Source organism: Schistocerca serialis, chromosome 2, assembly GCF_023864345.2.
Source record: "Schistocerca serialis cubense isolate TAMUIC-IGC-003099 chromosome 2, iqSchSeri2.2, whole genome shotgun sequence".
Taxonomy (NCBI): domain Eukaryota; kingdom Metazoa; phylum Arthropoda; class Insecta; order Orthoptera; family Acrididae; genus Schistocerca; species Schistocerca serialis.
Window position 1 is genome coordinate 491,009,569 of NC_064639.1, and position 19,844 is coordinate 491,029,412.

Below are 19,844 nucleotides of genomic sequence, written 5' to 3' on the forward strand. Positions count from 1 at the left end.
CACCCGTAAAGGAGACTGCATATAGGACACTGGTGCTGGTGTTTGGGATCCATACATATCGGACTGAAGAAAGACATCGAAGCAATTCAGAGGCGACCTGCTAGGTATGTTACCGGTAGGTTCAAAAATGGATCAAATGGCTCTGAGCACTATGGGACTTAACTTCTGTGGTCATCAGTCCCCTAGAACTTTGAACTACTTAAACCTAACTAACCTAAGGACATCACACACATCCATGCCCGAGGCATGATTCGAACCTGCGACCGTAGCAGTCGCGCGGTTCCAGACTGAGCGCCTTAGCCTCGAGACCACCGCGGCCGGCCCGGTAGGTTCGCACAACACGCGTAAATGTTACGAAGATGCTTCAGGAACTCAATTGAGAATCCCTGCAGGGAAGGTGACGTTCTTTTTCGAGAAACACTATTGAGAAAATTTAGAGAACCGGCATTTGAAGCTGACTGCCCTACGATTCAACTGCCGCCAACACACATTGCGCATAAGGATCACCAAGACAAGATACTAGAAATTAGGGCTCATAACGGGTGCATATATTCAGTCGTTTTTCCCTCTCTCTACATGCGAGTGGAACAGGAAAGAGAGTGATGATGGTCATCGGCGCCCATACAATTTCCAAATCTTTCCATTTACAGTCTCGCCACTTCCCGAAAGATGATGAATGATGATAAACATTTTATGGAATCATAGTCGTGAGTTGGGTTACATATAAAAACATGGAAGACTTATAATGTCCTTACAGACGTATTTGCAAGTCTGAAAAGAACCAAAATAACAGCCATATGATGCTTGAAAATCGTAGAAAGAAATAGGCTACGGCTAGATTGAACCATAACTCAGTCTTCCCTGGTCCGAAATTTAGCAATGAAAACACCCGAATTATTCTGCAGGATGCAAAGTGCACTGGAAAACAAATAAAATGATAATCAAAGAGTACTGTAGGATCCCTTCAGCACCCCAAACGCCCCGGACAAGACTGTGCCGTGAATTTTCTAACCAAGCTAGGTGGTTCGCCAATAGTCTTCGAAATAAACATAACTTAAGAAACAACTATCACAACAGGCAAACAGCAGCTCAGAAGAAACAACTAATTTATAATATTTAAATGAATTTTTGGATGACTTTAGTCAGTAGTTGTGACCTCATGTGGTCCGCAAAGCAAACAGTTGTTTTACCATTAAATAATTAAAGATAAATGTATCAACTGGAAGTTGACATCATACCATCCAACTCATTACATTAACAAACATGAGATATACTAGGGGGGGGGGGGGACCCAAAAGAAACCGGACTCCGAGGGCGCTGCCACTTGTAGACGTAGTGCAGGGTCCTCACGCTAGATGGTGTTAGTAGAGACCTTCATGAAATAGCTGTGCAGACGGCGTCAGTGTAGAGCTGAACGTGCAAGTGTGGTATTGTGTTTCTCTGACTGTTGACGGGTTACCTCTGCGAAGACGTTATGGCAACTTTAAAAGAACAAAGAGTGTGTGTGAAATTTTGTTTCCTGCTTAAAACAAAACTGCAATAGAGACACACCAAATGCTTCAGGAAGCTTTCCAGGAGGACGCTATGAGCCACACACAGGTTTTCGAGTGGTTTGATCGCTTTAAACGTGGTGAGATCTGTGTTGAAGGCCAAGCTCGTTCTGGACGCCCTTCAACATCGCGAAATGAGGAGAACATTGAAAAGGTCCGCCAAAAGATCAACGAGGGTCGTCGCCAAACGATCGGCCAAATTTCAGCAGAGACAGGAATCAGTTGGAGCTCGTGCCAGCGGATTTTGAGTGAGGATTTGCACATGGGACGTGTTGCTGCTAAATTTGTTCCGCACCTTCTCACGCAGGAGCAAAAAACCATCCGCTTGAATGTGTGTCAGGACTTGAAAACAGAGACTGCATGCGATTCAAACTTCTTGAACGAAGTCATTACAGGGGATGAGAGTTGGTGTTACGGGTATGACCCAGAAACCAAGCAAGCGTCAAGCCAGTGGAGGACTCTCACCTCTCCCAGACCGAAAAAAGCAAGGCAAGTGAGGTCAAATGTGAAGACGATGATCATTGTCTTTTTTGATGTTCGTGGATTTGCTTATCGGGAATTCGTACCCCCTGGCCAGACTGTTAACCAGCACTTTTACTTGGATGTTTTAAGGCGTCTGCGAGAGGATGTGAGGGGGAAACGCCCGGAACTTTGGCGACCAGGTGACTGGTTTCTGTATCACGACAACGTTCCAGCACACACGGCCTTACGAGTGACCCACTATTTGGCATCTCAGAGGTGGTCTGTCGTTCCCCACGCTCCCTATTCGCCGGACCTAGCCCCGTGCGCCTTTTTCCTATTTCCACGAATGAAAAAAAAACGCTAAAAAAGGAGAGTTATGACGATGTGGAGGCGGTAAAAGCAGCTTCGCAAAGGGCAATGGACAATATCAAACTTGAAGAGTTCCAAACATGCTTCCAACAGTGGGAAAAGAGACTTGACAAGTGCATCGCATGTAATGGAAAGTATTGTGAAGCTGACTGAAGTAATTTTGTAAAAAGATTCATCAATAAATTTTTTATGACAACAATCCGGTTTCTTTTGGGTCCCCCCTCGTACTACAAGGTTAAACTGGTGAGTGCACGGCTAGACAAGAAAATATTACGTCGGTGGTTTGTAAGTATGACGTCGCAACTTTCGTTGACACTTTGTTTACCATCATAGCTAGTTTCACGCCCGAACACACTAAAGACATACGCGCCTCGACAGATTACCTCAAGACAATCACACATCTATATTATGCGGCGGAAAACACGAAGAACGCTTGCACTTCACTGACAGCGCAGTAACACAAACCACAAATCCACTAGAGCGCACGCCGTGGTGCCGTAGGACCTCATTGGTGGAACACCTCCTGCCGGCATAGCTGTCAGTACGCATTACTACCCAAGGGTTGTTGGGTTGGGTTGTTTGGGGGAAGAGACCAAACAGCGAGGTCATCGGCCTCATCGGATTAGGGAAGGACGGGGAAGGAAGTCGGCTGTGCCCCTTCAACGGGACCATCCCGGCATTTACGTGGAGCGATTTAGGGAAATCACGGAAAACCTAAACCAGGATGGCTGGACACGGGATTGAACCGTCGTCCTCCCGAATGCGAGTCCAGCGTGCTACACTATCCAAGCGCCACGGCTACTCGCCAGTTTACAATCTCGCAGAAGTACTTCGTCGTCGTCAGTATCAATACTTCAACTAGGACATCTTATCACACAGTGGTTATTTGACGTTTCTGCCCGAGGGATGCAAAAAAATGGCTCTTTTGTCAGCACCGCCCCCGGCAAGCAGGGAACGTCGACAACGGATGCATTTCTTCTGAACATCAGGTTCGTCACTTCAGTCTTCATACCGTCATCATCATCGTTTGTGCACGGCTCGGTTGGTAGAGCCATGCAATGTTCGTCAGGATATTCCCGCACGAGGAAGGCACTAATAAGCTCTTCTTCGTGCCTTCGCTCAGCAAGCAGGGAACGTCCACTTCAGGTGCCCTTTGGTAGCGGTCAGCTGCACAGCTCTGTACTTGTCGCATGGAAACCTCCCTCCCTCTCCCCCCCACTCCTCCTCACCGTGCCGTGAAACTCAGCGAAACCATCTTCCTGAGATGGTTGCGTCTCAATAGACCAGGAGCTATGTTGTCGTCGGACTGTATTAATGTTTTTGGGTTGTACCTCGGGCACTGTCCTAATCCCGCTTGTGTGTGCGCGAGCGACGCTCCTCTGCATCAGCGCCACATGACTGCGCCTGGCCTGGGTCAGCGACCACGGCGATGCTCTGCCGCGCCACGCCATCCGCGCTGGCTGCCAGTCTGGGGTTGGGCGAAAACCAGCATCCGCTCCCCTCTGGCGTGGAAACAGCCACGACCGCTCTCCACTCCACTACCTTACAGCTGATGGCAAGGCTCCACAAGACCTGCCGTTGCAGCAAGTCCCGTACTCTCTGATGCGCAGGCTCACTAGGCGGCCCGGCGATGTTCTGCCCTTTAATAGCTGCACTGACAGAGACTTTCACATATATGACGCATATATTACAAAAAAGACTACTACTGATTAATACGTGAAGAATTGGCCAAAAATGGTTTTACAAGGTCATTCTTAACAATATAAAAAAAGAAGAAAACTTATATGAGTAATTATGAAGCATTAGGGTTAATTTTAACCGTAAAAGGAAATGAATTTAACTCTTAGGAAATTAAAAAAAAAAATACCTAAGCTCCCTTCACAAGAGGGACACTATACCCAAAATTCAAACAACAAAGATACGTCTTATATAACATGGATACAGCTTTACATACGTTGAGAAATGGGTCAGGACAGGTCTTGTACAAGATTTGGTAAGGAAATGGAGTACATTTTGAGATGTTACTAACTACAAACACAAAACTTTATCTATTACTAACTGCAGTCCCACACATCATCTACAGAATTTGTACTAGTCACCACAAAAATATACAACGACTATGATACCACATATAAAAATATAATTTTTCGATACTTAATACCCATATCACTATTCTTTGACTGCTTCTCCATGGTTTGCAGTACACGTTTGATGAGCTGTGGAAAATTTCTGTGTCATCTTTTCTATGAACGTTTCATAATAAAAGTTACGGTTAATGAACACACAAGGTACATACAAATCATACCTGGAATCATAACATGATAATGTTTAGGCATCAGATTGATCTGAAACAAATTAGTGGCCATAAAATTAGAAATGAAAATCACATTATCCTATAAGTAAACACATAAAAGATTGTAAAAAAAATCAAATCATTTGCCCATGACCATAATTTATCATACGATACTCACAACCATTGCACCATTAATCACCACGTGTCGCCAGGCATCCTCACAAACATTCACTTTATTTCGCACTTACAGGTTGTTACCTTGATTATTTACCAAATACAAAATTGCATGCGATTATAATGTGTTTCGATATTCATCTTCCAAGGCTTCCATATTCTGTCTCCTTAAATGTACCTAGTACTAGGTGGTGGCAAATTACAACTTCTAATCACTTTATAATGTGACATCACTGAAAATCAAACACTATTAGTCTCACTTCATACACAAATCCATCAACCTACAAATGGTCAAATCGTCTCACAAACATCGCAGTACAGTTGCAAATCTCACAAAATCATCCTCACTAAGAGGGAACATATATGCCACAACTGAAATTTATCATAAACAACCACCTTACAACCATTTACTCACCACACCACCACACTCTATGCCTTTTCACTCCTGAGAAAAAAAGTCTTACTTAACTGATAGAGAAAGAGTCTCATCTGATCCTCATAACCATTCATACACTGATGTTATAAAATTAAGCAACACGATCCTTTTCTGCTGAAAATGAGGTACAACACTAAACGTATTGAGGAGCTCTTCATAATTCATAGGTAATAATACACTTTAATTTCACCGACATAAGAAATGAATCAAAAACATAGGGGAAAAACGTCGTTACGATCTCAGAGGTTCATGATCATCTGCTACTTACACAAGATACGGTTTTACATTGTAGATGTGTGCAGGCCCTTCGACTTGCGAGAGCGGACTGTTTCTACTTTAAGTGCGTTCGGATGTGGAATCCGCTTGATTCTGTATGGTCCACTGAATAAGAAAAAGAACTTCTTTGATAACCCAGCACGTTTATTTGAGAGCTTGTGTGAGTGTACAAGTACTTTCTGACCTATGTGAAAAGCTGCGTTCCGCACCTTCTTTTTGCAGGCTCTTACCCGAGCCTCTGCAGCACTCTATATTTTTCAACTCCACAATTTCAGATCTCCGTAACCTCGGTTCCGTTAGCCACGGAACCACCTCTTTTACCTTACTCGGGGATCCTTGTTTTTCAGGACTAGAATCGGTGAAAGCATTGTCGAGATATTTGGTAATTCATTCAATATATTCTGAAAACTGGATAGTTTCGAGTCCCACATCCGGTGGTCACGGTGGCAGTATAACTGACACAATTTTCCAATTTCCTTCATCCACCTTTCACAGGAATTTGCTGAAGGGCAGAAAAGGGATGTAAAAATCGACCTAACCCGCTTTCTCCGAAGCATACACTCCCAGTGACGTGATCTAAATTGTGGCCCGTTGTCCGAGATCACTTGCTTCACAGCCCCATCCTCCCGTACGATATGGTTAGCGAACACTGCGGTACGGCCTTCCCAGTGGCCCTACACATTGGGGTGAGGCAGACGAATTTTGATGTCAGCTCTAGTGCCACGAAAATGTATGTAGACCGGTTCCTGGAGCGCACTAGTGGCCCGAATAGTTCTATTGCCATGAGATCCCTGAGTTTACTGGGAACGATTGGGTGCATTGGTGCGGCAAACGATACAGTGGGCAGCTTGGCTTGCTGACAGGACCTGCAAACCCCAATTACTTTACGGATATCCCAAAGCATATTATTAAAATAGCAGGTTTCCCTCAGCTTCTCCAACCATTTCCGCGCAGCAAAGTGACCATAGCTCAGATGCATGTACCACATGAGCTTATTCACCAGTTCCTCGGAATCTTTAACAGCCACTTAGAGTCTTCCAGGGCTCGCCTCATAAATAGGACACCAATCTGTACAATAAAATACTGCCTGATGGCTGCACGAGATTTATCGTGCCATTTCTCCTTGATGTCACGTAAAACTTTGTCCTTATCTTCCTTCCCCCCCCCCCCCCCCCTATTCCTAGTGATGCAGTGACATAATTTTCAAATACCATGTTCTGTAGATATAAATCACTAAAATTGTTTTCATCTATTGCACTACCCTCAGCATGGGTGAACCCGACAGGCATCTGACACAGAGGATCTGCAATAATGTTCTTGTACCCCAGAATATATTCTACCATGAAATGGTATTCCTGGAGAAACACTGTCCACTGTCCTAGCCTACCATGATTAACATTGGCACTCGTTAAGAATCGTAACTCCCTCTGGTCACTGCACACCCTAGTCGTGAGTCTGAACAATAGTGCTGCAATTTCTTGAATGTCCAGACAATCGCCAGGGTTTCAAGCTCTGTGACAGAGTAGTTCTGTTCACTCCATGAGAGCACACAGCTGGCGAATGAAATAGTTTTCCAGGTAGACGAGTCCTTTCCACCTTCCGTCTGGAACAACACCGCTCCCATCCCAGTCACTGAGCTATCTGTCATCAGACAGAACTCCTGATTCAGATCTGGGTGCGTGAGCAATGGAGCGCTAACCAGTGCATTTTTAAGCCCTTCAAATTCGCTGTATGCTTGCTCGTCCCAGAATCAAACAGTGTTCTTACCCGTCAGTGCACACAAATGAGGGGTTGACAAAACAGTGAGATTTAAAAATCTTTTGTAGAAACTGCAGAGTCCAAAATAACCCCAGAGCTGGCACTTTGAAGCAGGCATCACAATGGCTGCAAGTTTGTCGAGGTCTGGATGAATCCGATCTGCTGACACAATATGACCCAGAAACTTCATACTTTCATGTCCAGAGTCACAATCACCCCAACTTTCTTGAATACCTTGAGCCCAGTTGTATTCCTCTCATGACTTCTCTGCAATGAGAATGTCATCCACGTACACTGTTATACGTGCTTTCAGGTCATCAGGTAGTATGCTATTCAGGCCTCTTATGAAGGTGGCTGAAGAAACATTCAACCCAAAAATGGGGCATTTAAACCTGTAGCAACTTCCATTACAGAGGAATGCAGTGTACTGCCTGCATGACAAATTCAGCATTATTTTCCAGTAGCTACCAGAGATCAATAGATGATAAAACTTTCACACCGTGAAAGCGTTACAAAAGTTCCTCCAGTCTTTCTGGCCTATCCATCTCCAACATAATAATCATATGTATTTGTCACGAGTCCAACACCAAATGCACAGACTTGTCCCGCTTTGGTACTATGAGTAATGGAGAGTTATAGGAGCTCCTTGTTCACTCTATTACACCCTGTTCCAGCATCCTACTTATTTCGGCTTCCACGTTACACTTGTACACCAGTGGAATAGGGTAGGGTTTAACAAGAAATGGTAGATGTTCACACACTGTAAAGTGGTACAGAAATCCACTGATCACCCCAGTGTGTCAGAAAATACTCGGGCGGGGCTTCTCAGAACATGACACAGTACCACTCGATTAGCATCCGTGGCTCTTGCACTGGAAATACACCTGTCCACCATGCCCATGAAAACAGGATTCCTCTCATGCTCACTAGATTGAGGGTCCAGGTCACTAATCATATTTGCAAAAACCTCCTGCCCAGGTCACAACTGTGGTGTCACCGCCAGACACCACACTTGCTAGGTGGTAGCTTTAAATCGGCTGCGGTCCATTAGTACATGTCGGACCCGTGTGTCGCCACTGTGTGATCGCAGACCGAGCGCCACCACAAGGCAGGTCTCGAGATACGGACTAGCACTCGCCCCAGTTGTACGGACGACATTGCTAGCGATTACACTGACGAAGCATCACTCATTAGCCGACCAGATAGTTAGAATAGCCTTCAGCTAAGTCCATGGCTACGACCTAGCAAGGCGCCATTAGCCTTACATAGTTTGATAGTTATTGTATGAAATGTCTCATCAAGAACGCTGTATACAAATGGTGGATTAAAGTTAAGTATTCCAGCAGCTACGTACTTTTCTTTATAGCATTTATTGAGCGTCTTGTTCCAGACCATCAAGTCCGCCTGCTTGCTTAATGGCCGCCTCCCTTAAATAATGTGCGTAGTGTTGGCAATCTGTCAACACTACAAATGGCAACGACGATTAAAAGAGGATTTCGCGTTCGTATTGCTCTACTTTATGACGCCGACGTTACAAACCGCCTTCTTTCTCTTTGATTGATTTACTTGTGTCATGGCTTCGCCACAATCTCCCGATGTACTGTCCGAATTTTATCGCTTGCAGAATCAGCAGACGCAGGCGTTACTGGATGCCCTTGGACAGCCCATCCAGGGTCAACGTGCACGGCGAACCGATGCGGCAGCCGCCGCTCCACCGCTACCGCAGCCACAACTCGCAGTTGCACCGCCTTTTAGGCCGTTTGACCCAGCTCAGGAGACATGGCCTGAGTGGTCACGCCAGTTTAGATTTCATCTCGCCGCCTACAGAATTCAAGGTAATGAGCGGCAGCCTCATTTATTGTCGTGTGTAGGGGTGCAAACGTACCGTGTGATAGTGAAATTATTTCCCAGACGCGACGTAGCAACTCTGTCCTATGATGAAATTTTGTCGGCATTGGACGCCTATTTCAAAGAAACAGTCAATGTCGTTGTAAAAAGGTATACTTTCTTTCGTACAAACGTACGGCCGGTCAAACTAATAGGGAGTGGGTTGCAACATTACAAGGCCTTACAAGGGATTGTGCTTTTGAGTGTGAATGTGGACTGCCTTATGCAGATACAATGGTACATGATGCAATAGCACAGAACGTTTCTGATGTTCGCATACGGGAACAGATTTTGAAACTAGTTAATCCCTCCCTTCAGCAAGTGATAGACATATTAGATAGACAAGACACACTTGACTTTGCTCAGGAATCATTTGCAACTTCACCAGCCGTGTGTAACATTAACCGGCCCGCCGGGCGCGCTGCACGGCCCGGTAAACTGCCCTCGCGCACGTCCACGCAGCTGCCGCCGCGCTCTAAACCAGGTGTGCCGCGCCAGCATACCAATGCAGTGAAATCATGCCCGCGGTGTGCAACTAGACATTCGTTTGAAAATTGCCCGTCACGCCAAGCTATTTGCTTTTTCTGTCATAAGAAAGGACATGTTCAAAGTGTTTGCCAGAAAAAGCTCAGATCAGACACTCTTAATAATTCCAGGCCCTTTGCTTCGCGCCGGAATCGAACCAAGGACACTCAGGCTCGTGGACCTTCGCCCATGGACATTCATGTAGTTAATTCCACTTCGTCCAGTGCCACTGTCTCTAACAGTGACTGTGTTCGTCCCACAAAAATTGTGCGTCGACGTCGCCGGAAATCACGTCAATTCGCAAGTGATGCTGTACCTGTATCAGTTCAAATTGCACGAGACAGTCGATCTTGTCGTCGGCAGGACAATAAACTTTTTGTAGATTTGGACTTTAATGGCAAGGTCATACCAATCCAGCTCGTTACCGGAGCTGCAGTTTCTTGGCTCAATCACGACACGTACAAACAACTGGGCAAACCTCTGTTGCGTGCCGCACTGTTAAGCTCACTACATATTCAGGACAGCAGATCCCTGTGTTAGGACAGTGCACTCTTCTTGCAACATACAAGGGACAAACAAAACTTGTGTCATTTTACGTTCTTCGTTCTTCTACTGCAGTGAACTTGTTTGGCTTAGATTTATTTCAATTGTTTAACATGTCATCGTAAATCAGGTCCTATCAGTGAATCAGACTGTGCCTTCAGACAGTGTTTCTCGGCTATGTGAAGAATTTGCAGACATTTTTGCACCGGGCTTAGGTTGCGCTAAAAACTATGAAGCACATTTGGAACTGAAAGTAAACGCGCAACCGAAATTTTTCAGAGCGCGCAATGTTCCTCACGCATTGCGTGATGAGGTCGCAAGAACATTAAACGATTTAGAATCACAAGGTGTAATTGAACGTGTGCAAGCTTCTCTCTGGGCCTCACCCTTAGTAATTTTGCCAAAACCTTCCGGAAAACTGAGACTTTGTGTGGACTTCAAGGCAACAGTGAATCCACAACTCGTGATTGCAACTTTTCCCTTACCCTGCGTGGAAGATCTTTTTGATAAACTGTGCCCGGGTAAATACTTTTCGAAGTTGGACCTAGCAGATGCGTACTTGAAAATCCCAGTGGACGCCGAATCCCAGCGCGTCTTGGTGGTTAACACGCATCTTGGTTTGTACCGATTCAAAAGACTGCCATTCGGGTGTGCATCCGCCCCTGCATTGTTTCAGCAATATTTACAAACTGTTTGTGCGTCAGTCCCTACTGCTGTGAACTATCTGGACGATATTGTGATCTCCGGAAAGACAGCCGACGAGCATTTAGCACACCTACGAACATTATTCCAGGTGTTGCGACAAAATGGTCTTCGCTTGCCGAAGGACAAATGTGTGTTTTTTGCTCGTGACTTACCATACCTGGGACATGTAATCAATGCCCAAGGCATACATCCGAGTCCAGAGAACCTCCGTGCCATACAAGATTTGCCTTCGCTACAGAATGTGAAGCAGCTACATAGTGTGTTGGGTAAAATTAACTATTATCATCGCTTTCTGCGCAATGCCTCTTCCATTTCAGCTCCGCTTCATCGCTTACGCCGTAAAGGTGTTCCGTTCGTCTGGACGACGGAATGCGAACGCGCCTTTCGCCAGTTGAAATCGGCGTTGCTTTCAAATACTTGCCTTACGCCATTCGATCCCCAGAAACCCCTTTTGTTGATGGTAGATGCATCGGATTTCGGGATCGGTGCTGTGCTTGCGCACAAAGATGGATCGCATGATCGCCCTATTGCCTTTGCGTCAAAATTGCTCTCGTCTGCCCAAAGAAATTATTCACAGATAGAAAAAGAAGCTTTGGCTCTCGTGTTTGGTGTTACTAAGTTCCATGATTTCTTGTATGGTCGTCACTTTACCATCGTCACAGACCACAAACCTTTGACATCGCTTTTTCATCCGAACAAGCCTGTACCTCCGCGTACAGCGCAGAAATTCATTCGCTGGTCTATTTTCCTCTCGCAGTACCGCTACGATATCTTGTATCGGTCCACTGCTAAGCACGGAAACTCCGATGCGTTGTCCCGTTTGCCTGTTGCTGAGGATAAAGCATTCGATTCTTCCGAACTTGCTTGCATGTTCATTGATGCGGAAACCGATGAAGTGGTCGAATCGTTTCCGATTGATTTTCGTCGTGTAGCTACAGCCACAGCTGCTGACCCTGTCCTTGCTACCGTTTTGCGTTTTGTTGCTACGCAATGGCCTTTGACAAAGTCACGGATCGAGGATCCGTTGGTTCGCCGATTTTTTGCTCATAAGGAGAGACTTTTTGTACGACGTGGTGTTTTGTTGTTGCGTTCTGATAATGATCAGTCCAGAGTCATGGTCCCACGTTCGTTACAGTCCTCTGTTTTACGGCTTCTTCACCAAGGACATTGGGGTATAGTGCGAACGAAACAACTTGCTCGTCAGCATTGTAGTTGGTTCGGAATCGATGCTGCGATTACGAATATGTGTTCTTCTTGCATGGCGTGTGCCGAACAACAGTCCGCACCGCCGCGGAAAGTCTTTGCATGGCCAAAAGCCACTTCCCCTTGGCAATGCTTGCACATCGATTTTGCTGGTCCATTCTGGAATGCTCGATGGTTGGTTCTGGTAGATGCCTTCAGTAATTTTCCTTTTGTTGTCCGGATGTCTTCCACGACGTCATCTGCCACCATCCAAGCGTTGTCTGCTATCTTTTGCATTGAAGGTCTTCCACAGACTATTGTTTCCGACAATGGCCCACAATTCATGTCCGCAGAATTTCAGTCATTCTGCCAGGCCAATGGTATTCAACATCTGACATCCACGCCGTTTTCGCCTCAATCAAACGGTGCCACTGAACGATTGGTCCGCACTTTCAAGTCACAGATGTTGAAGTTGAAAGAGTCGCATTCTCGGGAGGACGCGTTGTTGCTCTTTTTGTCATCGTATCGCTCTCAGCCCCGAGATGGTCGCTCGCCGGCTGAGTTGCTCCACGGTCGTCCTCATCGAACCTTGATGGCTTTGCAGCATCCGCTGCATCAGGTTCCTGTGCAGCGGTAAACTCCTGCTTTTGCTCCAGGCGACGTTGTATTCTATCGCAACTATCGAGGTTCACGGCGTTGGCTCGCAGGGAGCATTCTTCGCTGCCTCGGCCGCGCGATGTATTTGGTTTTGGGGGCCTCTGGTGAGGTGCGTCGGCATCTCAATCAGCTGCGCCTCTGTCGTCGCACGACGATGCCGTCCGGTCAGCGCCCTGGGGACCCATCTACTGGCTCGCCTCATCCCCAGGTGTTACTGACGATGCCTTCCATTTTGCGCCATGGCGACGCGCCGCTGCCGCCTCCGCCGCCGCCGCCTGTCCTCCAGCCGGCGCCGCCCGCAGTGGACGCCTCGCTGCAGCCGCCAAGCGCCTCCCTGGGTCACGCTCCGCTGATCGCTTCCCGTGACCAGCTGTCCTCCGCCATGGAACTCTTGCCCGCTCCGGCCCACGTGGCGTCTTCGCGCGTCGGATACCCCGACGCAATGGAGGTCGACCCTTCGCACCTCCTGTCTCTTTACGGGCGCATACACCGCATGTTGACGTGCACCCTGGACTAGGTTTTCAGGCGTTTCCTAGCTCCCCTCGGACCGAATGGCCGGGTGCGGGTGGCACAGCCTCGCCTGTTGTTAGGCTCCCCACCTCATCGCATACGTCAACATGGGGTCCTCCCCACGGCGGGCGGAAGCCTTATCACACGACCGTTCGCCGATTTGCGGGGGAGGAATGTGGTGTCACCGCCAGACACCACACTTGCTAGGTGGTAGCTTTAAATCGGCCGCGGTCCATTAGTACATGTCGGACCCGCGTGTCGCCACTGTGTGATCACAGACCGAGCGCCACCACAAGGCAGGTCTCGAGATACGGACTAGCAGTCGCCCCAGTTGTACGGACGACATTGCTAGCGACTACACTGACGAAGCATCGCTCATTAGTCGAGCAGATAGTTAGAATAGCCTTCAGCTAAGTCCATGGCTACGACCTAACAAGGCGCCATTAGCCTTACATAGTTTGATAGTTATTGTATGAAATGTCTCATCAAGAACGCTGTATACAAATGGTGGATTAAAGTTAAGTATTCCAGCAGCTACGTACTTTTCTTTATAGCATTTATTGAGCGTCCTGTTCCAGACCATCAAGTCCGCCTGCTTGCTTAATGGCCGCCTCCCTTAAATAATGTGCGTAGTGTTGGCAATCTGTCAACACTACAACGACTCTGTTCTAACATGTAATTTCAGACAGCTCACTTCAGACTCCTTGTGCAAAACACACTCCTCAAAAATTATACTGATGTGGTTGCTCCTGGTGATGACAGTCATAGCACCTCCAGCCACATCAATTATGGCATGGTGTGCATTCATAGAGTCACTTCCCAATATATTGTTCATTAGTGGCATCGTAAAAAAATTGAAGTCATACTCTTGACCTTGACAAAGGAAGTTTACTGGAGCCTGTATTTTAATTTTGATGCTTTTTCTGTACATTGCGCCCCGGACCGTGGTTCCTCTCGTCTTTAAAGTCGGCCAACTCCCCGTCTCTTCACACATTCGAAACGCTACCTGTCCGATAAGCGAAAAGGGGCTGGCCTGTGTCGAGGACACACCTAAGGCTGACTTCTCGAATGGAAACAGACATGACTGCGCTTACCGCTGGCACACAAATACTGTGGCCCTCCCCCAACAAATCTTCCCTAATGCCGTCTTCCTCTATCTAACATGCTCCAGTATTGACAGTAGCACTGGTCCTCAGTAAGTTGGCGCCTTCTGCGTCAGTCAACTGTCATTGTTGCATTTGATTAGGGGCGTTAGGCAGACTGGGTCGGGGGCTTGCCTTGTTCTCAGGTGAACCATGTTTGTGGTGTAATTGGTTGTAGTTGATTCCATCTGAAAAGAGGTTCGGCCTCACCGTGGTTTCATGTAAAAGTGAGACTGTGTTGTAAAACGAATTAATTCAAGGAAGTATATGTATAGCCCCTATCCCAATGTATGCTTTGCCTATCAAACACCACTGCTTCTCTGATTTGTGTTTGTCATTTTTGATGTTAGAATTATCAGCCAGTTGCAGTTCCAGAAGGAGTAATAAAACTTGCCGTTATTTTGTAAACTTAAATACACCACTGTTCTCATGCATACTCACTCTAGTATTCACTGTTTTTATTTTATTGTGGTGTTACATGGGTAAACCAGCAATTTAAGGTACAGTCTTATTAAATTCGTGAATTTGATTATTAATTTGAGTTCTGAAAGTGACCACAGGCATTGGCAACAAAAGTTCAATGAGTAAATTCACTAATTGGTATACAAAATTAAGGGTGGAGCTGATGATTTGAGGTTAATATAAGAGTATACTTTTATTTATGTAAAACATAACATTTAGCATCACTCAGACATATATTTATGCGTAAAGGAAGCGTCTGCTTCCAAATGATGTGCTATCCGACGTCTTTAGACACCATAGCAAGGTATTATTAATGACGCTTTCATTGAGGTCGTTTCAATATAGATAACAATATATTCATGTGATACAACGAATTTCAGTTGGCATTAAATATAAACTGATGGGAAGAAATCGCATCATGAACTATTTGCGCGACGTAAAGATGGCATCTCTTCAAATTTAACGTGAGTTGCATAATAGTGGCACTAGTAGCTGTTAGTAAAAATTGCCTTTAAGCCGACAAAGATGCCATTATCAACACCTCACTGAGTTAGAACGAGGTTGTGTAACACGGCTACGTGAAGCTAGATATTCCTTCTACAATATTGCTGAAAGGCTTGACAGGAATGTAGCCACTGTACATGACTGCTGGCAGCCATCGTCACGAGACAGTATGGGCACTGGCCGGCAACATGGCACTTCCGAGAGGGAAGATCATCGTCTACATCTACATCTACATCTACATCTACAAGCATACTCCGCAATCCACCATACGGTGCGTGGCGGAGGGTACCTCGTACCACAACTAGCATCTTCTCTCCCTGTTCCACTCCCAAGCAGAACGAGAGAAAAATTACTGCCTATATGCCTCTGTACGAGCCCTAACCTCTCTTATCTTATCTTTGTGGTCTTTCCGCGAAATGTAAGTTGGCGGCAGTAAAATTGTACTGCAGTCAGCCTCAAATGTTGGTTCTCTAAATTTCCTCAGTAGCGATTCACGAAAAGAACGCCTCCTTTCCTCTAGAGGCTCCCACCCGAGTTCCTGAAGCATTTCCGTAACACTTCCGTGATGATCAAACCTAGCAGTAACATATCTAGCAGCCCTCCTATGAATTGCTTTTATGTCCTCCCTCAACCCGAGCTGATAGGGATCCAAAACGCTCGAGCAGTACTCAAGAACAGGTCGTACTAGTGTTTTATAACAGGCCTCCTTTACAGATGAACCACATCTTCCCAAACTTCTACCAATGAACCGAAGACGACTATCCGCCTTCCCCGCAACTGCCATTACATGCTTGTGCCAAATATTTAATCGACGTGACTGTGTCAAGCACTACACTACTAATGGAGTATTAAAACATTACAGGATTCTTTTTCCTATTCATCTGCATTAATTTACAATTATCTATGTTTAGAGCTAGCTGCCATTCTTTACACCAATCACAAATCCTGTCCAAGTCATCTTGTATCCTCCTACAGTCACTCAACGACGACACCTTCCCGTACACCACATCATCATCAGCAAACAGCCGCACTTTTTGCTATCCACCCTATCCAAAAGATCATTTATGTAGATAGAAAACAACAGCGGACCTACCACACTTCCCTGGGGCACTCCAGATGATACCCTCACCTCCGATGAACACTTACCATCGAGGACAACGTACTGGGTTCTATTACATAAGAAGTCGTGTTCGGAGCATGGCTTTGGCGCATAGCACTGTTTCTGCAACAGCAATTTGAGCAGCAGTTGGCACCACTGTGACACAACGAATTCTTACAAATCGACTACTTCAAGGATAGCTCCGAGCCAGAGGCTTCGTAGCGTGCATTCCATGTGCCGCAAACCATCGTTATTTGAGACTTCAGTGGTGTCACGCGAGAGCTCATTGGAGGGGAGGGTGAAGGTTTGTTGTTTTCTTCTGAAAACCAGTTCTGTCTCTGTGCCAATGCTGGCTGTATGTTGGTTAAAAGGGGACCAGTTGAGGGCCTGCAGCCATCTTCTCTGCGTGCTAAACACGCTGGATGTAAGCCTGGAGCCGGCCGAGGTGGCCGAGCGGTTCTAGGCGCTTCAGTCTGGAACCGCACGACCGCTACGGTCGCAGGTTCGAATCCTGCCTCGGGCGTGGGTGTGTGTGATGTCCTTAGGTTAGTTAGTTTTAAGTAGTTCTAAGTTCTAGGGGAATGATGACCTCAGAAGTTAAGTCCCATAGTGCTCAGAGCCATTTGAACCATCTGTAAGCCTGGAGTTACGGTCTGAGGTGCGATTTCGTATTACAGCAGGATCACTCTCGTGGTTACCCCACACACTCTTACTGAAAATGTGTAAGTCAGTCTGGTGACTCGCCTTTTTTCTTCCATTCATGAACAGTATTCCAGGGAGTGTTTTCCAGCAGGATAACGTTCGCCGATATACCGCTGTTGTAACCCAACACACTCTACAGAGTGTCAATAAGTTGCCTTGGTCTGCTCGAACACCAGACCTCTCTCCATTCGGCCACATATGGGACATCATCGGACGACATCTCCAGCGTTATCCTCAAACAGCATTAACCGGACTTGTGTTGACCGACCAATAGCAAAATTCATGGAACTCCATTCCATTAACTGACATTCGGTACCTGTGTAACACAACGTATGCACGTTTTCATGCTTGCAGTCAACATTCTGACGGTTACACCGGCTTTTAACGTACTAGCATTTCAAATTTGGAATGCCTTATTTCGGTCATACGCTAACCTGTTATCATGAAGTGTAAGTACCTACTGCGTTACCTAGACAAATGTATTCCAGAAATTTCATTGCTCTACATTCTCTTTCGGTGTTGCGAAGTTTTTGCATCAGTGTAGATAAAACTGCAGTGCCTATAGCAAAGAGAAAGAACCCAATGTTATCTGATTACAAGAGTAGTGGTGATCATCAAGAGCGCGTCAGATCATGGAAGATTTTAGGGGGTAATTCTAAGAAATCACTGGAAATGCTTCTCTTAAAATGTAGTACATCTGTAAAGGAAATCGCCGGCCGATGTAGCCGAGCGGTTCTAGGCGCTACAGTCTGGAACCGCGCGACCGCTACAGTCGCAGGTTCGAATCCTGCTCCGGGCATGGGTGTGTGTGATGTCCTTAGGTTAGTTAGGTTTAAGCAGTTCTAAGTTCTAGGTGACTGATGACCTCAGAAGTTAAGTCTCATAGTGCTCAGAGCCATTTGAACCATTTGTAAAGGAAATCAATACAAGATGCTAGTGCAACCAGTTCTAGCGTGTTTTTTCTACGTTTAGACCTTATCGAGTAGGCACAGCAACAGACGTCCAACAATTTCAGAGAAACGCTGCTAGGATCTCAACATGTTTTGCAGCCTATACGAAAGTCTAGCAGAAAATCTCGGGGAACATAAGTGGGGATTCCGTGGAAGAAAAACGATGTTGTCCACGCGAAATGCTGTTGTGTGTATTTAAAGAACCCATATTCGAAGTAGACTGAGAGACCAACATAGCTTACACGTGCCGAGATCGTGACAACAAGATGAGAGACATTAGAGCACTTTACAGGGACATACGGACACTCGTTTGTCACTTGATCAGGACCAGAGCGGAGTAGGAAAGAAAATCAGTACCACTGGTATCTTCCGTCATGCATTGTACAGCGGCTTACAGAAAATATAGATACAGAACAAAATGAGATGATGACCTCTCTGTTTGCGGGGTTCGGTTTTTACTGAGTTACATTGTTTTTTCAGTTCCGATGGACTGTGAGCGAATGGGAGCGATTGTCTCTGCCTGTGATTGCTCCGCTTCGGTCGTCTTCCGTCGTATGGAGTTCGGTCGATAGTTGTAGAACTAGACTTTGGAGCACTTCAGAGACATTTGCAATCCTCAATGGCTCTCTATGAAACGGAACAAGTAAACGACATTCTGAGCCAGTGCCCGACCTCTAGTCGGATCGGCGTATTCCGACCACAACTCCTAGGTATCTAATACCTAGGAAAAGACTGATACTTATGTCCCAAACAGAACTTGCTCACCACGATGTTCAGCCTGTCTGTTTTAATCCTCTGATTGCCGGGCTAGTGTGGATTACGGAGGTAATGCTTTCGTCACGCTGTGTTTCTTCATGCTAAAGTAGAGCGCGTTTCACTGGAATTTCGCGCAAGCGGCGGGTAAATAAAAAGCTGTAAAGCATTTCCCTGATCGCCAGTCTCTGCTATTCTCACTCTTATCTGTAGACCGACGAACCGCGCGATATCATTGTTACTTGCTGTGTGTTTCGTTGTACCAGCGGACTTCATACCAATCTGCTGCTGACGTCTCTGCTACACAGGGCATGTTTGCTGTTGTGTAACCCGTGACGGTGAGTGAGCTGTAATTATGAAGCCAGTCGTGGGCTGGGACCCAACCGCATGGGAAAGAGATATCTTTGTACCGGCGTTCTCGGAAACGCGCATAGTGAATTGTCACCTCCCCCCGCAGTATATAAACAGGGGACACGCTCAACAGCCTGGGGCGCGTGCGCAGTCGATGTCTAGTGCGCGCACAGGAAGCAGCGTGGCAGCCCCACGTTCAGTCGCAGTATTCCGAAGTGCGTACGGACGCCTTGCTAATCTCCGAGGGGAGGAAACCGCAGTAGACGTAAGCTCTATTCTTACTGCTTTCCGAGTGAAGCTATTTTCAGTAGCTATGGCTGAAACAGAAATCGAGAGATATGTAATATTGTTTTATTGTTAATATCCATCTCTTGCTGAAACATTTCACTGCTAATGTCACTGTGTTCTGTTGCTGTTTCAACATATAATCGGAGTTGTAGCACGCCTTCTTAATCAACGCACACAAATTAAAATGCGAACAAACAAACTGTACATTTTTGCCATTTTACCTTTAGACAATGTACGTAAATGAACTTCCCAAACCATATGAGTTA

The 19,844-nt window shown here is 46.2% G+C and overlaps 1 protein-coding gene across 1 annotated transcript in view; it reads left to right on the plus strand.

Moving 5' to 3' along the window:
* The first annotated feature begins 19,433 nt into the window (after positions 1 to 19,433).
* Positions 19,434 to 19,844, plus strand: part of LOC126455611 (uncharacterized) — a 43,060-nt gene continuing 42,649 nt past the window's right edge. The window contains exon 1 of the mRNA XM_050091374.1: positions 19,434 to 19,555. The gene's annotated coding sequence lies outside the window, so the exon portion shown is untranslated. The remainder of the gene's footprint in view (positions 19,556 to 19,844) is intronic.